Here is a 20223-nt window from a genome sequence, read left to right on the forward strand (position 1 = left end):
TTTTCCTTTAACACACTGAAGAGCTCCTATTTTGCCCTTGTCCCTTTTGGTTCGAAATCTATCCCACACTACTTTATTACTCTACCTGGCCCAGTCTTTGTTCTCTCCTATAGATCTCTTCTTTGCATTTATCGACTATTTCCTTCTGGACTCTTCACAGTGGCCAACAATGAAGTGCCCATGTGTCTACAAAACAGGGTACTTCAATTTGCTACATCAAAACACAGACATGATCTCAAGATAAAGACTATCATGTAAAGACTATTAGGCATGAGAAAATAGCACATGATAGTATTTTTAGGATATTTTCAGGCCACGAGTAAACAAAATTGGCCATTCTAGATAAACTATGCTAATTCTAAGACTTAAAACTAAGACAATACTCATTATAAATAGGGCCCAAATTCAATAATAAATGGTAGTACATCTAAAAACAAAAATTGGGGACCAATCTCATGCTATACACCAAAATTATAGATGGATCAAAATTTAAGTGTAAAAAATTACATATGCAATTGTCAAAACCTAAGACAAAGCTCAGCAGTCCCAAAAAACATGAACAGAAACATGAAAACAGGATATTGAAATTCAAAGATACCACTTTTTAAAACGGTTAGATTGGTAAAGATTACATCAGTAATAACTGATTCAGACAAATGCCAATGTAAGCTAAAAACACTGAGGGAAAGCTTGTTGGGTAGGAAACAAATTATATGGTCTTCAAATCTTACCTAACAGGTTACTCTATGATTATAAAGAGGAAAATGCACCTTTACAATAGACATGAAGTCTTCACTTAAACCAAGTAATCTAACATTATGTGTCTCCTGACTTGACAAAATAACATACGTCACCTATGCAATATTCCTGGTAAATTATTTGCCTGGAATATACAGAGGAAAACAATCACACTTCGAATTTGTGGGGGACATTATACAACTGGCTGAAATGCCTCAAAAATAAAACTAGGGGGTCCTTTCTAGATTAAGAAAGCAGTGTTTGAAATTATGACTGGATACTGGATAAGAGACATTGTGACAACTAGAGAATTTTAATGAGACTATACGAGATAATACTGAGTTGTTAATTTTCATTGTTTTCTTAAGTATTTTGATAACATTAGCTTTATTCTTAAGAGGATGCAACCATGCTGAAGTTATTATTTTTAAGAATCATGCCTCTAACTTTAAATTCATTCAGGAGGGGAAAAAAGCATATATGGACAAAATGTAATAATCTAGACAGTTGCTACCAGAATGGGGAGGTTGAAGCAGACATGGTACATGTACATATATTTTCTACATGTACATTATTACCGGTTCGAAGTTTTTTTTAAAGATTCTATTATAGCAAATTGAAAAATGATATATATGCCAAGTCATACAATGTAACAAGTTTCCATAAAAAGCAAAATGACATTGTTTTTCTGTCAAATTTGGTTAATAAAAAAATGACAATCTCACTGGGGCACTTCCACTGCTCTAAGTATATCACTAAGCTTCTGGAGGTTCATTTGAAAATTCCTTAAGTGCCAAGCAATGGGTAGTTCTACATATTTGTATTAATTATGCAACTGACAGTGTTAAATTTCAAGTCACCCATGTTTAGAACTGAAAGAGAAACTTTGACCATCCATAAGTTTTGTAAACCCATGACAAGAAATATTAGAAAGCCATTTAAAAACATGTTGTAGAAAGCTAAGTGGAAAATGTCTATAATACAGAAGCTCTAAAACTATATAGTAATGACTCCTTGTTGGTAAAATATAAATATTATAAAATATATTACAAAAATATTAAAATATATATAAAACCGATAGCCATGAGACAAAGAACAAATCAAAACATCAAATATTAATAGTAATTATCTTTGAGGGCTGATGCTGTAATATTTTATCTGTATATTTCCTATGTTTTCTTCAATAAGCATTTTATAATAAAAAAATTTCTGTCAAAGTATAAATGAGTAACGCAATGCCAACAAAAATGAAGTTTCTAAATGAAGGTCTTTAAGAAAACACTCCCAGGATCTCAATGATGGAAAAAACAATTATGTAGCTTAATGCCCCCCCAATTTCTTCAAAGAACGTTAAAATTCCTCTACATCATGGTTGTTCACTCACCAATGATCATGACTCTAGAATTCACAACCTGAAGATACTCAGTTCTAAAACTTAATTGGCTCTTTAAGTAATTCCTTCCCTTAGCTCTTCTCTTCAATTATTCATTAGCAATCAGATCATTTTTTCTGTGATTTAAAACATCTTATTTAAATTTTTCACTATCCTGACCATCTTTTATGAAAATAAGAAATTGTGCCTTACAGCAAATACAACTTAATCTGTCAATGTCCATCTGAACACGGCAGTCCAAATATGGTTGCTCCTGCAAGACTGGAACACACTTTGCATGCTACCCAGACACTATTGTTCCTGCTAACTTTGGCATTGTCAACACACGCAGAATTCACTGTTACTAAAATCCCCAAATTCTTATTCATTCATTAATATAATGCTAACTTCCTCTATTTGAACAACTACATCGAGCATTAGGCTTTACATTTCATATACTATTTCATCCTCTTATACTTAGTTCCAGCCTGAAAGAAATTTCAGACTTTGATTTTGTTGTGAAATGTTAACACTCACTCCCAATTATATATCCATCATTGATCTGTTCAACATATCCTGAGGAGTCTCTACAAGTCAACACAATTTTCCTTCAAAAGCATAAGACTTTTACAGGTTATATTTCACTTTTGGAACAATAATTAGTATTGTCAATCTCAACTAAGAAGCCTTTCTGCCTATTTTCTGTACACTGAAAAGATCTACCCTGGTGTAGTTTTGAGCAGGGCCCAGGTTAATATTTAAAAAACTGTAAATCAAAAGTTTAGGTAAAGCCTATTTAAAAAAATTAAACTGAAAAGGTAGATACAAAAATACCTATCCCCACAAATTCAAGCCATGTCCACCATGACCAAATTTCATTTAAAATGGTAACTAACCTTGAGACGAGAAGTTCCTAAACAGAACGTAATACAAAATATTCCCATTAAATATACCCTTAAGAACTGGTGAATGTCTGCAACACGTTTGTCCACAATTTAAGTCCTTATTACTGTATATAAAAATGAAAATAGATAAATACACCTTAATGGTTAAGGGCTCACAGGCTTTGGGGTCAGATAGACCTGTTTCAATTTCATGTATGCACTTCCCTTCAGGAAGCCAATCCCATCAAAAACCAGTTTCAACTACAAAATGAGTTTCATTAATAGTATCTGTCTCATGGGTAGGTATGAGGCCTAAATGAAGGAAGGTTAAAAAAAACAATGACGTTGTGCCTGGCACATTCAAGTGTTGCTGCTATAGCTGCAGCTACTACAACATCATTTACTATTATTGGTACATACAACAAAAACTGGGCCGAACAAAACCAGGTGATTAATAATATTAAAGGTTTATAGAAATTTAAAAAATTCAATATCTTGTCCATCTTAATCCCTGCCCGTCAGACTGTAGATTGCCAGGTTTCACTTGTGGACCACAGCACCTTAGAAGCCTCGCCCAGAACAGTGACCACAGGTTCAGTAGGCTCATGCCAGGCACTACTAGACATGGTGGTGGGGGGAGGAGGGGTGATAAACTCAATATCACTATAAAGGAAATATAAATTAAACCAAATACCATTTTCACCTACAAAAAAAAAACAAACCACATTTTATATCAAAACAGCCCTTTTCATACATTATTTCTGACATTATGAAGTTACCGTATTTTCAGAGGACAAATGAACTACTTTATCAAAAGCTTTAGGGCTATGCATTCTTTAATCCAATAATCTTTTGTGAACTCATCTGAAGGAAAAAAGGATATAGACATATTAACAGTAAAAAATGAGAAAACGAGTGCATGACAATGAGACTGGCTAAATGAATCTCAGTACATCAATCCAATTGAATACAAGCAGCAACAACTATTTTTAAATGATGTATTAACACATATGTTCAAGATGTTATAAAGCATACAGAATACCCAGGTTATCTAGATGAATACACACTAAAGTGTTAGAATCTCAGGATGCGGTAGGATTGTGAAGTTGTGTTTTTTTTGTTTTTTGTTTTTGGCAAAGCAACCCTTGACCTCACAGATTACAAGGACCTTGTCATTTTACAATCCCTTATTTTTTTACGCCTACAGCACCTGGTCTTCCTAGTTGGTCTCCTATCCAAGTACTAAGTTGGCCCGACCCTGCTTAGCTTTCAAGATCAGACAGAATTGGGCTTGTTCAAGGTGGAATGGCCGTAGACAGATTGTGAGGTTTTTAAGAACTTTTTTCTTTAATAACATTATCTTTATAATTTTTCCATTCTGCAAGGATAGCTTAATGCTACCCTGGAATGTAATGATTATGATATACAGCTTGGCCTAAAGACAGCAAAGCTTTTTCATAAACTCTTAAACAGAAGTTGGAAAAGTTGAGCACTTCTTCCTCAAGAGCAATTCAGAACTATAGAAAAACAAGGAAATGGGCATCTCCAAAGCACCAAAATTATCACTGAATATTGTGTTTGATAATTTAGGGTCTCTCAGTCATTAAAAGTCACAAAGGATATAGACATTTCTCTCTACCTTCACAATCAACTGTTATTATTAAACATGAATTGTCTGTTTCTGTGAGTGTTGCATCAGACTTAAGGAAACCCTTCCACTCAGCATTTAGAACCCATCAAATAAATCCTTAACTAGAGCAGCTTCTACACATAGTAAAACTCTCCATCAGCAAGCAGCTATTTACTCTCGGAACATTTAAACCACTTGAAAAAAAAAAAAGGTTTCTGAATCTTGTATCGAACAAGCATTAGAAAATATGTAAAAAAAATGCTTCTCACAGGAGGAAAAAAACTAAAATCATTATTTCAAAATTACTTCAGTTAGGCCAATAAATCTGGACTGGGAAATAAAGCATCAAGGGTACAGTCAATATATTAAAAATAAGTAAACAAAAACTATACAAAGGGCTTACTATTTCTGATATAAATAAAAACCTATGTGAATGGATATTAACAAAATGGTTAGTGTATAAACCCCTATTCAGGAGAGTATCTTTATACTTAAGAGATTCATGCTTAAGAATTTACAGGGTCTTTGTCTTAAACCAGCATTTGCTATTGTTTACAATCAAGAAGTAATTATAGATTGGTAACATTACCCCCAGATATGTGCCTAAGAGCATATATCATTCAAAGTATACATATTTTAGGATGGCATGTAGTTCTAATTACTAGATTAAGTAGCATCACCATTTATCCAGCCTGCCTGTTTGAAATTACTCGATTCTTAATTTGATTTGTAATCTGAGGAGTCATGAGTTCAAAGCTTGCATATAAAATGGTCATTTTAAATACTGTATTTCAATTTTACATAAAATATGGTTACATTATGCTCAACTTCCCCTCCCCAAACATCAAAAACACTCTTGCCAGAAAGCCCACAAAAATTTCTAATTCCCAAACAATAAAAAGGAATAAGAGATACAGAGCAGTGCTTCTCTTTAAATGTGCCCATGGTAGTTCTGGGATAGGGAATGAAATTGTTTATGAAGCTTCCAGATGCTGCTGCTGCTGCAACACAAAACATATTCTGAACAGCGGGAGTTAATTGTATTTCCTTACTGTCTTGTAGAAAGCTTCAATTCTCTCAGTAAACTCAAACTAAGTATTGAGTTCCAATAAAGTATACTTTTCGAAGTCTAGCATGGTCCCCCCCTTGGAGGTATGTGTTTGGAGCATTAGAATTTTTCAGATTTTACAAAGGCATACTGTGCTTTTTGGCTATAACAACCCAATGAGATCTGGGGAAGCATCTAGCTATCAAATCAGATACACTAATATTTCTGCAGTAATACATATGCATAGTCACTACTGATATCAAGTTTTGTCACCAAATGAATCTGCCAAATTAAAAAAACTGTCGTTATGTTTAAATTTCTGAATTGTGAATAAAAGATTTTGGACCAGTAAGTCAAAAATATTTATAAGGAAATAATTTTTAATATTTTCTATCACTCAGGCCTAAGCAACTAAAACATGATTATACCCTAAATTTTGAAAATAATAAAATACATATATAGTGGAATCCTAAACTTGACTTTATCACCAATATAAAGATAACTATGCCAAGAGTCTCTCAATTTTTTAAAAAACTTATCTCTAGAAAACAGAACCTCCCAAATTCCAGAAAGGATGAAGTGAAAAACATGTAAGCAAAAACAATCATCCAATCTGTTTTACTCTTGCAGAAATAAAACAATTCGGGAATGCCTTAGTCCTCAGAAAAGCATTTTAGGGTCTTAAAATATATTTACGCTTTCTTGTGTGATGATGATTGTTTTTTTTCCTAAGTCCTTAAATGTTACAAATACATTGTGAAATACTGAAATATAGATGAAATGGATCAAGGATTTTCTTCAACATAAACGAGGAGGAGGGTGGATGCAGGTATAGAAGAAACAAGATTACCACGGACTGGTAAAGCATGGACAAGTTCTCTTTTGTGTTTATTTGGAATTTTTTCACAACGAAATTAAAGACAGCACCAAATATATGCATATACATCTGAAAAAATTTACTTATGAACCTCAAACTATACATAGAAATATACTCAACATGATAGCAATTTTTCATTCAGCAAACCTGTAACTTTATAAACATTCTTATTCAATTTATACTTATCAAATACTATAGACACTGAAATTCAGTGTCCAAAGCTTAAATATAATATTAGCAAAAAACCCAGATAAATCACAAAACAAGAAATTAGTAGCAGTCACTTAAATGCCAATAAATAAATAAAATGTTATTACTTTTTTGGAGAGCAACCTGTATTTAAAAGTTTTTAAAACATGCATGCCCTTGGACAATTCTATTTCTAGGGGTTAATTCTAAACAAATAATGCTATTTACAAAATTTTAGTTGTAGAGTTTCAATTGTTTATGAAACTGTTTACAAAAATGAAAACTGGGGAAAACCCTAAGGGCCCAACAGACTTTTTTTGATTAAGTAAAATATCAAATATCATACCAGTATGCAATATAATACTGTGTAGCTATTAAAATTTTTAGATCTTTTACCTACTTAACATCTGATGTTAATGTTATGTTCATGTTAAGTTAAAAAAATATTACTACTTAAATCTATGTGCTTTATGTATGAAAAGCCTGGACGGACACACCAAACTTATTTTTGACTGGTTAACATATGTCTTTTGGGGAGGGGGGCTGGTTTGCATTTTCTAAATGTTATATGGGCATGCACTGCTTACTTAATTTAGATTCAAGGTAAAAGAGAGTATCTTCTCTTAACCCACAGCAATCATGAGTCATTTGATTAGTCTTTCTTTTTTTATTTCAGTAAATCTACATATTAAACAAAGCACGAATGCATAACTCCCATTTAAGAAGCCAACGAACTTCCAAGGACAAAATATGTTTCTTTGGGAAGCACACTTTCCTACATCAATTTTAGCCTTAAAGTTTTTAAAGTTAACACCAAAATCACTTAAGTGAAGATGACTATGTTTAAAGGATTAATATAAGGAATGATACTGCACTATGAATGGTTACATAATTTTCAGAATACAGAATTTTAGTAAAAAAGCTAGGGGAAAAATTCCACTTAACATGTATTCCACTAAACTATTTGTAAATGTTTTCCAGATTCACCAGAAAAGCCCAAGACTGTTACATCAGTTCTAAAATCAACTCAAAAGCCATAGATTAATCTAAATGGGAAATAGGAAGACTAAGACTGGTGAAGTGATTCAAATTAGGTAGGAAGAAAAGTCTAATGTCCTGTAATCTGTTAATGGCTACCTTTTAAAGTTGAAATATATCTACAATAAGGAGTTTTAAGTTTTTAATTAGAATCGAAATATGGTGTTGCTCATTATACTGTCTTTAAGCACACAGAGCTAGTTCCCTTCTACCCTAAATTCCTCTCACTTGCCCAGAGGTAATCAATGTTGTTTCACACATATCTTTCCAAATATTTCTCTATGCCTTTACATTAAGTTCTATAACAGGTGAGCCAGTGAAAGAGCTAGAGTATTTAAGGGGGGAAGAACTTGAAGGGCTGTGAGGGAAAATATTACTGAGGTCAAGTAAGAACCTGAATGAACTGGAAACTTAACCTTATGAATGAGGGAATTAAATTCCAAGGAAAAGGTTTGAGGTAGAAACATCTAGTGTTCAAGACACACTAAGGAGGCCAGTGTGGCTGGAGACTATATTAGGGAGGGGCACAACAAATCACATGGGGTGTTCTGTAAATCACAATGAGAATTTTGACTTCGATGCTGAATGGCAGCTATTAGGTGAGTTTTAAACAGAAACTCAACAACACATTTTTCTAGTATTACATTTTAATAGGTTCTATCTAGCTGCCTTACGCTGGTGGGGAGGGGGAAAAGAAACAAATCTATTGCAATAATGTACAAGGGACAACTGTGGCTTGAAACTGGAACAAGCCACGGCAGCACGGGTGGTGAATTCTTGTTATATTTTAAAGGAAAAGCTGACGAGATTTTCTACAAGACCAAAGGTGGGGTATGAGGGGAAAAATCAAGGCCAAAGTCTGGCCTAAATGACAGGAAAACTGGAGTTTCATTAAATGAAATGGGCAATGCAGAAGAAACTGGTCGTCTGAGGGAAGAATAGCAAGAGTCCCAGGCTCTGGACTTTTAATACTTAACGTTCAAGGGAGTTGTCATGTGCATAGCTGGATAGAAAGGTGTCATTCAAAAGAAGTCCAGGCTGATGATAACTTATAGATAGTATTTAAGTTATACTATCAACTTAGAGATGGTATATAAAACCATGTGACTAAATGAAGTGACCCAGAGAGTGTGAACAGAAAAGTGGAAGAACTGAACCACAGAGCACTCCAACTGGGTGAAAGATCAACCAGAAAACCTGAAAAGTAAAAAAATGTTTCAAGGAGGAAAGTGGCTTGACTGGTTAAATCACAAGTAGATCAAGTGTGATGAGGACTGAAAAAGGACTGCTGGATTTAGCAATATCCTTCTGGGGCGTACATTTTTTAAAACTCAATTATACTTCAAATACAATTACTTTTTTTCAGTGTTTTTAAATGTTTTTACTTCCCTAAAAGAATGCTGTCACATTATACCACAAAGCCACATCTACCTAAATAAACTACTTACTACCTTGGACACTTCTTCATGCCATTTAAAGTGCTGTGAATTAAACAAACTATAACAACATTTAGTTTAAAATCCTTTCAAAAAATATTTTTAAAAACTCAAAAGTCCAAAGCAGTTTTTTTTTTGGGTACTTTAAATTAATTAAAGCTCTGTTTTCCTGAATACCAAACATGTCAAGTAGTCTAGTATGAGTAAGAGTTGAAATCTGCAGGCTTAACTGCCTGGGCTGAATCTATGTTTCACCATTTACTAGGTATATCTATCTATAAGCATATTATTTAAATCCTGTGCTTCAATATTCATATCTCCAAAACATGCATTTTGTTATTTACACAAGGTTATGATCATTAAATAACATAAGAACTTCGATAGTGAACACATGGTAAAGTGTCCAGATTATTACATCCAAAAGGAATTCAGGTTCTACCCCATTTTTCCTGTCAAATAGGAAAGGTATTACATCATGTCTGATCCAACAAGGATGTTAGAGAAATAACCAGATAATTTCCCAGATCGATGAGGAACCTATCTTCAAACTAATTATGTTAGTTTATACACACTCAATACACACAAAGAAAACTCATTTGAAAAACCAGGGCAAGTACCTTCAGGCCTAGGATTACCACTTTTTTCCAAGAGATTAACAGATAGTGGCCTACTCTAATACAGCTTCTCATTTATTGTCCTACTTGCACTTAACTTCTTCACAAAACAGCCAGAAGGAAATTCCAGAGAAAGCAATCAAATCTTTCCTTTCTCCCAAATCCTTCAATAGATAATCTTAAACAGGGCCCTTATAAGGACCTATATACTATGCTTAGTATTTACCTACCTTTCACATTTGTCTCCTATCCTATGCATTCTTAATGACTACCCTGCAGTAGTATTTCCTGCTCCGAGGCCTAGTTTTATTTCCCTCAATATCTGCTTTCAGATACAATTTACAGATCTCAATTTCAACCTCAGTTCCCATAATGTCTTTTCACCAGCAGCATTCTCATACCTCCATAGTCTAAATTTGGTTCCCCTATCATCTCACCCTGTTTACTTCATAGATCTAGATTGCGAAAATGCAATTTGCTCACTTTATTTCTCCCCTCTGTGGTTTATAATACTCAAGATGTCAGGGGACAGTATGAGTTGTTCATGCCCAAGCCTAATGGTCATTTCAGAATAAGCACTCAAATGTTTAATGAATAAACATCTCCACTTGAATGTTCCATGACCAAACAGTTCTTTTTCCTACTCTCAACACTAACCTTTTGTTTATCCATGTATTCCCATCCCAGAAGCTAGAAACCTAGGGGGTCAAACCAAATCCCTTACTCTTCATATCACAGCCACCACTAGATCCTCCTAAATTTACTCTCTTCCTCTATAATCCCAATACCATTTCTTTTGATAAGGTCAGGTCGTATTCTTCCTTATTTATCACCTACTTCCAAGCTCATTCTCCTCCAAAGCCATCTCTACACTGCTATCAGAGACATCACTAAAAAGGAAAGTCTGACATCACTACCCAGTTTAGAATTTTTCAATAGCTCACCACTGGTTTCTGGATAAAATACAAACTCCTCAGCATGGCATTAAAATTTTTATAATCCGGTCTTACCTAAGGTTCACTTCAGCTCCCTTTCTCTTAGAAGCATTTCCCAACCTCTTACAGGAATCAATTAGGTACCTGTAGAATTGCATGCTTCTACACGTTGTGCTTACCTCTACTTACATGACACAATCTCATTCAACTGTCTCCCTCATGAGGCTAAATCCCTTTAGAACTACTGTATCTTTTTGCTACCCCAAAACCAGAATAAGATCCATAAAGTAATGAATTTGTAGAATTAGCAAGTAAGGAATAAATTAAACCTATAGTGAACAGCAGCTTCACAATGACACAGCGCAACAAAGTAGAAATAGCTTTCATAGACTAGAGAGCATCAATAAAACTTGGTCCTATAAAATTTTTCATTTCTCTCCCAGATAACCTCAGAACATTTTAACTTTCCCACTGTTTTCTTTTGAAGCTGCCTTCAGTTTCACTTTAACTAGATTTTACCATTTCAGTGCCAATAAGGGGTCAAGTATGTGATTTATCCTAGTACCACAGCACTGAATATGCCTTTAAAAAAATTTTTTTTTGCCCCAGATCAAAATTTATTAAAGCAACTCTAAGACGAGTTGAGTTAAGATATTTCACTGTTGTGAATAAAACACTACAACTGCAAAAAGTCTTAACTATTTGACTATCCATATCCTTATCAATCTCTACGTTATTGTGAATAGAAATAGAGCAGATTCATTCCTGCATATCGCCCTTAGAAACACACTGGATTTTCCAGTATCTAGATGGGCCATAAGTCATTGAAAGAGGTCAACCCTAGATCTTCTCCATTTGCATACAAAAGATTAAGCAGATTTCTCTGCTTTGTGAAGTTAAAAGCCTACCAACCCTTTTTTTTTTAAAGCTTTCCAGTGAGACAGCATTTTAATATTACAGTAAGCTTCTTGTGGTTTGAGTCTTGTGCAGTATTAATGATAAAGTCTAGAATAAAATCCAAAATTGTCACAAACGCAAGACCATTCCAAATGACAGAAAATTTTTACTAATTTGCAATAGTTAGAAAAAAGACCACCTTTGTTGCTAACCATTAAAACAAGCCATTTTCACTCTAAAGTATATGTAAACTTCAGCTGCTTTTCTCAATTACCAAAAATTCTCAGCCCAAGTTAATTAGATACTAATTTCATTAGTTTACAAAAAACTGAAGTGGCCTCCCTTGGGAAACATCTAAGATACACAAAAAGGATTAACCTTAGCAATTCCAGAAGTTATCAGCTACACCTCTCATTAACTAAACTTTAACTGGTGTATTTCCTAGTCTTTGCAATGAAACCAGTGGACCTCACACCTCTTACCATCACCCAGGAAGGGTGTGCATCTGTTCCGAAGGCCCCCCTGGCTCCAGGTCATCCTGGCTGCCGCTGCTCCAGGCTGGGCATCCATGTTGCTGCAGCTTGTGGTTTGTGAGGGGTAGTGTACAGGAAAAGCAGGATGGGATTTCAAGGGAAACAGGAGGAAGATGGCTTTTTGGGAAAATGCCACCATCGTCATAGGTGTTAAGTAGTACCACACACATTTTATTGCAGCACAGTTTAAAAATTTAACAAATGAAAGATTAAAAATAAAAAAAACAAAAATAAAAAAATTAAAAATACAGACGTCCAGAGATGCTCTAAAACAGTTAAGTTAAAGATCAGGAAAAATAAGGTCACAGACTTAACAGCCAGTAAAATTCTTTCGAGCGGGGAAGGGGATGAGGGCAAGGGGGGGGTTGGGAGAGAAAAGGTTTATGTGATCATTCCACTTAAAAATGCTATTGCCTTCACTCTCTCCCAAGATGCAAAACTCCAAAGTCAATTAGGAGGCCGGAGAAATTCTTATGAACATTCAGAAAAACTCGATTTTAATCCGGTTAAAAATCATCAGTGTCATTATCATCATCATCATCACCATCATAAGTATAATAATAAATAATAGTAACTAGTAACAACAATAAAAAGGAAATCAGCGGAAAGTCAGGAAAAATGTAAAAAAAAAATTGGAATAACTTACTGTAGCTGAAGATCAAAAAAATCTCACTGTAAAAAAACAAAAATAAAAATAGCCCAGATTAGAAAAACGGGAGGTGCAAAAATGTCAAGTCAGTAAAGTTCATTTTTTTTCTCTTTCCAAAAGCAGTTTCCACAAAAACCGCAAGGGTAAAGTTCTTAGTAGCAGACAAGCAAAGCCCTTTCCACATCATCAATCAATCTTAAAAATACACGAGGAAATAGAGAGGTCAGTTTATGAGAGGCTAAAAGGCTCCTCCTCCTCTAACCCAACTGCTGCAGAAAAAATAGAAATAGAAATTTTAAAAATTACATCTTAAATCCAAGTCCCGTTTTTGGAAACAATTAAAAAAAAACACCTGTAAATTTGCCGTAGTGCACACCAAGTTGCATCATTATGTTTAAAATGTCTTTATAAAATCAGTTTTGGAATGGGAATGTGTGTGTTCTGGAGGGGTGGGGAAGGGAGGTTAAAAATCAAAGCTGAGCTCCAGTGAGGAGGGATGGGGTTCGCCTTGCTGCCCTGTGAAAGGAGAAGGGACAGATTGAGTCAGAGTTCCTCAGAAATGTTGTGCCATAAACCCCCAAGACAGAAAGTCTGTCCATTGCATCTAACACATTTTGGTAAAGCATAACATTCCAAGGGGATGGGCAGAGCCTCTACACAATCACTTTGACCAGTGACTGTCTTCACAATTCAATATTAAGTAGGTAACTAAAATTAACAAAATACGTGCATGTATTCCCTTAAGGGTCTCAAAAAAAGGTCTAAATTCAAACATTCATCTTGATAACCAGCAGTTTGGGCAAGGAAAATATAGAAAAACCAGGCCAACAGAGATAAAGTGAGCAAATGTCAAATATCAAGATTATGAAGTGAATTCATGGATTTTGAAATTTTAAGTCCATGTAGTTTTTCCTACAATACAGATTGAAGGAGAATGTTCTATCATGAAGATACATAATAGAGATGGCATCATTTCTCAAAACCAAGGAGTGATCAAACCACAAGACCTGATTAGTTCTACAATAAGGAGTAAAGATGCTTTAAATAAGGAGCACATTATTCCACTCACAGACTGAATGAAAAACAGATAAAGGGGAAAAAAAGATTATGGCTGCTGAATATTTAATGTCATAAAACAGATGAAAAATAAATAAACGGTTCTTAAGGAATTTGTTTCTGTGGTCCCACTACTTATAACCTAGTATATGTAGTTAATTCCAAGACAGGAATTCTAAGAATCTGATACGTAACACCAAAAACAAACATGACAGACTACCTGTCTTATCAGCTAAAACAAGATCTGCAGTTAGACTGTAGGTCTTTGGGCAAATATAAACTGGTTGCACTTGCATTTCAATATTTAGCTATGAGGTTTTTTCTCATCTCCAAATGTCAGTAAACTAAAAAATTTTAAGCTGAGTTTTTTAAGTGTTTCATTAGTCAATTATGTATAACTACAGAAACAGAACAGGTATAACTCTAAAATTTTATAAAAGTAGCAGAGAAGTTTAGGCATGATATGTATGTTGCTTTTACACTTGATGTGTTAAATCGTACAATGTATAAATTATAAAAAAAAGTTATAGAAAATGTATTCTTTTGAATGTTACCTCCTTTGAGTTAGTGTTTGGGGTGTACAGTAATGGCGAAACATTGTTTTCTTTCTTGCAGTCATAGCCTAAACATGGCACTTAAAATTTTCAGGTTATGTTAATTTTGTGGCTCACCTAACAAAGCCTTTGTATGTCACACAAGACATAGCTTAAAGAAGCAGTTAATAGAAAGCATTTACATCTTTCAAATTAAAGATGTCTCCCAAGATGTTAAACATTGATGTTATCACTCATAAAAATATAGACCAAACTACTTCAGCATGTAATTCTAATGCTTTTTAATAATAGTATATCTAAATTCCACTACTTTGTCAATCCTCTGGGAGATTAGGATTTCTTCTTCTAAAGGGATATTCTCAAAGGGAGGTCTGCCAACCAGATCACACAGTACTTGTAAGAAATGCAAATTATCAAGGCCCACTCCAGACTGACTTAATTAAAAACTCTAGTGGTGGAGAGCCCAGCAATGTTTTAACTAGCCCTCTTGAGTCTGATGTCAGCTTATCTGCTGAGTTTAATGATGAATCGCAGTCCCCTAGTTAAGATCTTTATAAACAAAGTGCCTCATCTTGACAGTATACTAAGTAAATTCAAGAAAATTATTGAAAGAACCCTATAGTAATCCTTTCCACCTTTCTAGTATCTACAAGAACACATGCAATTACGCTATATCAAATAGTTTTGGTTCTCACCAATTTGCCAATAAATCTAATTATGTACAAAACATAATCTTCTCTGACTCCAATGAGAATGAATGAGTATACATAGTAAGTACAGGGAAAAGTGTCCCAAAGACAAGTACTAAAATTACTTGAAGATGAAATGATATTATTAAAGGCAGTTAACATTAATTGATAATATACAGAAACTGCTTTTGATAGTAAAACTTTCTGTACCCTTTCCAGTCTTCTGGCAACAAATGAGTTACAGAAATCAAATGTTTGAGTTGCCTGACACAGCTAAAAATCAGCATGGAGAGAACAAAATCCAGTTCTCTAACTTCTAGGCCTAGATTCCTTTAACTGTTAGACTCCCGTTAACATTTCACACATTCACCATTTAAAATAGTTAATCTTTGAGATTAGAATAGCTATTTTGGAGTTTATTCCATGTTTCTAACAGAAATTTCATCCAAAACAAGGTCACATACTACGTGAACCCTCTAGAGACCTAATACAAATATAAGCTGTTTAAATTCTCTTCAGAAGGAAAATAGCAACCACCAAGCATTCCCGTGAGATGAGCATAGGAAACAAGGTGAGAAGACCTGCAACTAAATCATCCTTCTTAAATCCTTCCTCTCTAGCCAACACGCAAATGCTCCTAATGACTACCTATTTGAAGACACATCCAGAACTGTTTCAGATATTAATTCCGGTGCCAAATCATTCCAGATGAATATTAACTCAAAGAATTGTTTACCTTGGTATATGCTGATCCCAAGGAAGCCATATTTCTAACACTCAAAGCAAGAAAAGTGCCCTTCGATTAATTTCAATTCGCTAATAATTGTTTTTAAATATAAATCTTGGATTTCTCTTTGCCAACAACATTTCTAACTAGGTAAAGGATTTCCTAAATTCATCAATCAGTGCCCTTATCTCATTTCTAACAATTCTTCACAACGACTTTAGTTTTAAGGCCATGTGATAAATAGACATGTTTAGGATTTTATTAAAAAGGCGATATTTTCAATTCCTATCATTATCTACATAGTGAAGAATCGACAAATGCTTATCAATCTAGAAAAAGAGTATTTCCTATCGAATAGGTTTCTTAAAGGATGAATTTCCCCTGCAGTATTGGTAAATAACATTATTTTTGTGAGAAAAACATTATGGAAATTAAAAGCAATTAAATCTTACATGAGAATAAAAAAGCGATTTCTTGGATAAAGGAATTTGATACCACCGAAAAAGCTATGTAATTTTTATAAATTTGGCAAAAATTTTTAATGGTTCAGGACCTCGCAAATAGTAGGCACATAATACTTGCTTATTAAAAAGTATGAAGTTATACATTTTTGCCAGTTAAGATTGTCTGGAGAATTAATTCCAGAATATCTTGACAATTAAACTTTATCACCTTTGGACGTTATAGCAAAAACAAATGCAATTCTCGTAATTAATTTTCTTTCCCAAGTGCAGTTGGGAATTTCCAGTTACTGCTAGGGTTGCTTTAATTAAGTTCCTTTAAAGATTCAAATTTAGTGCTTTTAGTGCCTAGTATGCCAATAGCTAGTAAGACTCTGACAACCAACACTATCATGTCTCAGTTTCTTTCTGAGAAAAATAGTAATACCTACCTCAAGCAAAGTTCCACTAACTTATATATTTCAAATGATTTGTAACCTGCAGATGAAAAGCAAGCCAGATTTAATTACTGTTAATATGTAAGTGGATTACAATTTTAAAAAACTGAAAATACTTCCATTCCGGGTCCATCATTTTCTCAGAAAAATAATAAAAAGTAATCAGTAAAATACTAAATCTACTGTTGCAATATTTATTATTTTTATGTCCTGCGGTACAATGTCTACTTGGTAACCCTTCCCCATCCCCCGCCCAATTTTAAAATTTCACAGTAGGCATTAGCACTATGTTAACTTGAACTACATTAATCAGCATCTCGATCTTCCCTTTCATTATCTCTCCGAGTCCTCATGGTCGTAGAAAACGAAAGGAAAGCAGCCGTTAACACAGAAAGAACGAAAAAGACGTTTTCCCTGCCGATCATGGCTTAGAAGACACTAGGTTAAATCTACGCAAGGGCTGAGGCCTATAAAACTCTCTCCCCCATAAATCCTAATACCCCAGTGCAAAACAGAATAAATGGGGGGCCTGGTTATTCTACCGAGGGGAGGGTTCCCTCGTCTTCTCTCCCACATCCCCTCGCGCTCCCGGAGGAACCCAGCGCCTCCCCTGCTTCCGCCTCCTCCACTTACCTGGAGGGGGAAGGGAGAAGAGATTCGATTCTGAATCTCCTACTCCCAGGTTCTACGTGGAGAAGCCGACTGCTGCTCGAGGTCGGCAACGCGGCCGCAACCGCTCAGCGCTGGTCTCTTCACAAAATGGCCCCCGTATCTCCTCTGCCGCCGAGGCGAAGGCCTATCCCCCGCCCCATTCCTGGGCATCTTCCTATTGGCTGAGATTTTTCTCGCTCCCGCTTCTAATTGGGGTATTCTACCGCTCTTCAAATTTTTGCCCAATCATAATCAGTAGTGGGTTAGACTAAGCAAAAGAATTTCCACATGCGTGGGAAAAACTAGTTTGTAACTGGTTACTTTTCCTGTCACTTATCCCCTGAGAAACGCTTATTGGCCACTGTACCTGACGAAGCTCTGGGTAGAAACTTGCCTTTGTATCGCTCACAGCTTCACATCCGGGTATCCGAGTGGTCTGATTGGCGGCCGCCATATCCTATCTCCGCTCCTTAGATCGCCTAATGGAAGGACCGCCTAAATCTTGGAATTCCCGCGGCGCGTGGGGGAGGGAGGAAGGGCGGGAGTTTGGTAGGTAGCGGGCTCAAGCAGTATCTGCCCTACCCCCAGGCCTAGGAAAAAGGAGAAGCGCTAATGATTCCTCCATTGTGTGGTGTGGGTAAAAGAAAGGGCTTAGAATGGAGAGGGAACAGTAAAGAATAAGCTGTGTGTGGAAACTAACTAGCCCTGCAGTTTTTCCAACCGTAAATCGCTTCTCATTTCCAGACGCCAATGACAGTTCCCTCCTGGACAACTTTTCTTAGCCTGTCAACCCTTCTTTAGACAATCCATATTTTATCCAAACCAACTAACTTCCCTATTTCTCTTAACTACAAAAAGTAAAGGAAGTCTAAACTGTTGACCTGAAATACTCATCCTAAGGCTCCAAGTCATCTCACCTTCTAATACCCTATGCCTTCCAACCGAATTGGCCTAGCCATCTGCCTACCCCTCTCCCCGCCACAATCTAGCCCCTTAATTCTCCTCATCCTGAAATGGCTCTTGGATCTATTCACTCAAATCATCGCATGCCAGTCCTGGTTATATTATAGTAGCTGTGCACTGAATGGAATAGGACCAGCTGTTGTGCTGGCTGAAAAATTACTGTTTGCCTATCACCCATGGGAACATAACATTCTAACAATAAGCTTTCTGCTTCTGTACCCCCACTTGCACAACCTACCTGTGGGTTGACAGTAAATAGAAGAAAAATAGACTTTCGTGTTAAGACAGAATGAGGAATGGGATTTAGGGCTTAACAACTCTGTACCTCTACATTTCAGGGCTGCTTAATTTGGGGTCTGCGTACCCCTGGCAGACCCAGCTGGCTGAATAAAGAATGTGCTTCCTATAACTCACTGGTTTCTGGTGGTCCGTGTGTCTATTGGAGGTTGGCGGCCACGACACTGTACTAACAATGAGGGAAATTTCTCTGTGCTGTCAGGGAAACCAAGGTGCAGAACACTAAATAATGTAATTTTATCTGTATACATTTTAAGGGCTATATATATATATGTGAATGTAGTTTTATGCATTAGTTTTAAATTAGTTCTGAATTACTGATTCAAAAGGAAGCATGCAGTTACCTGTCAAATGACAAAACTTAAACCATTTCTTAATGAGTTTGATGTCCTTCAAGGGAAAACAATCCATGGATTGGAGGAGGATAGTGCCTCACAGGCAGTGGAGCACTCTTCTTGAGAGATTTCCGGCAAGAGAGACTTTTACAGTGTTTGAAACAGCAAAGCAGAAATAGCATGATTGCTGGGGCAGTGGTCGTAACTCTAACTGGCACCATCTGGTCACAAGCTCTTCCCCATAGGACTTCTGCTCAAAAGGCAGAACTCATCGCCCTCACTGAGGCACTAAGTGGGGAAAGGATAAGGCAGTCACAATATACACTGACAGCCGATACGCCTTTGCCACTGCACATGTATATGGAGCCATCTACAAGGAAAGAGGGCTTCTGACTTCAGCTGGGAAGGACATCAAGAACAAAGGGGAGATCTTAGCCTTACCTGAAGCCATATAGATGCCTAAGACTCTTGCTATTGTTCTTTGTAAAGGGCATCAAAAAGGGAATAGTCCCGAGACTGAGGGAAATCGACGAGCTGATGCAGAGACAAGAACAGTGGCCACAAGGCCAATGGGGCCCCTATCACATCTACTGACTGTTGCCCCTTACCCAGAACTGCCTCCATCTCCGACCTATACGGTGGAAAAGAACATATATTTTCAAGATAAGGGAGCCACTAGGAACCAACAGGGGTGGTGGACGACCCCAGATGGAAAAATTGGGCTCTCACGGCCCTTGGAAGGACTCTTCTCCACCAACTACACCAGACCACACAACTAGGGCGAACTAAAATGCTCCAAGCTTTAGACTCCTACTTTCACTTATTAGAAGGGAGAAGAACTGCAGAGGAGATTGCCTCACGATGCCCAGCTTGTGCCCAAGTTAATCCAAAGAAGGAGAAGATAGAAGAACCTAGGCATAGGGAAAGAGAAACTTATCCGGGGACCACTGGGAAGTAGATTTCACTGAAGTGGGGGGCTACAAATATTTACTTGTTTTTATAGACACATTTTCAGGATGGGTAGAGGCCTTCCCTCCCAGGAAAGAGACTGCCTTAGTAGTTACTAAGAAACTACTAAATGAAATTCTCCCTTGATTTGGTCTCCCCAGAACTTTAGGGTCGGATGATGGGCCAGCCTTCGTAGTAAACATATCATAACAATTGCCTAGCTACCTAAATTTGCAATGGAAACTCCACTGAGCCTACCGGCCCC

The 20223-nt window shown here is 36.1% G+C and overlaps 1 protein-coding gene, 1 non-coding gene and 1 pseudogene across 15 annotated transcripts in view; 1 reads left to right on the plus strand and 2 right to left on the minus strand.

The window, feature by feature from the left end:
* HNRNPC (heterogeneous nuclear ribonucleoprotein C) overlaps nucleotides 1-17551 on the minus strand; it is a 46041-nt gene extending 28490 nt beyond the window's left edge. For 2 of the 14 annotated variants that reach the window (XM_039869869.1, XM_039869860.1), the window contains exons 1-3: nucleotides 17398-17550; nucleotides 16759-16804; nucleotides 12838-12863 (exon numbers count right to left, since the gene is read on the minus strand). The gene's annotated coding sequence lies outside the window, so the exon portion shown is untranslated. Of the gene's footprint in view, nucleotides 1-12140; nucleotides 12791-12837; nucleotides 13357-16758; nucleotides 16805-17397 lie in introns of those variants that run through there. The other 12 variants (XM_039869870.1, XM_039869862.1, XM_039869873.1 and 9 more) reach the window with 7 other exon arrangements.
* Nucleotides 3490-3622, plus strand: LOC120608121 (small nucleolar RNA SNORA52). Its single transcript, XR_005654312.1, has one exon. It is a non-coding gene; the product is annotated as a small nucleolar RNA SNORA52 (small nucleolar RNA).
* On the minus strand, nucleotides 4193-4311 carry LOC120608113 (uncharacterized; annotated as a pseudogene).
* Nucleotides 17552-20223: the final 2672 nt, after the last annotated feature.

This window comes from Pteropus medius, unplaced genomic scaffold, assembly GCF_902729225.1.
Source record: "Pteropus medius unplaced genomic scaffold, Ma_sr-lr_union100, whole genome shotgun sequence".
NCBI lineage: Eukaryota > Metazoa > Chordata > Mammalia > Chiroptera > Pteropodidae > Pteropus > Pteropus medius.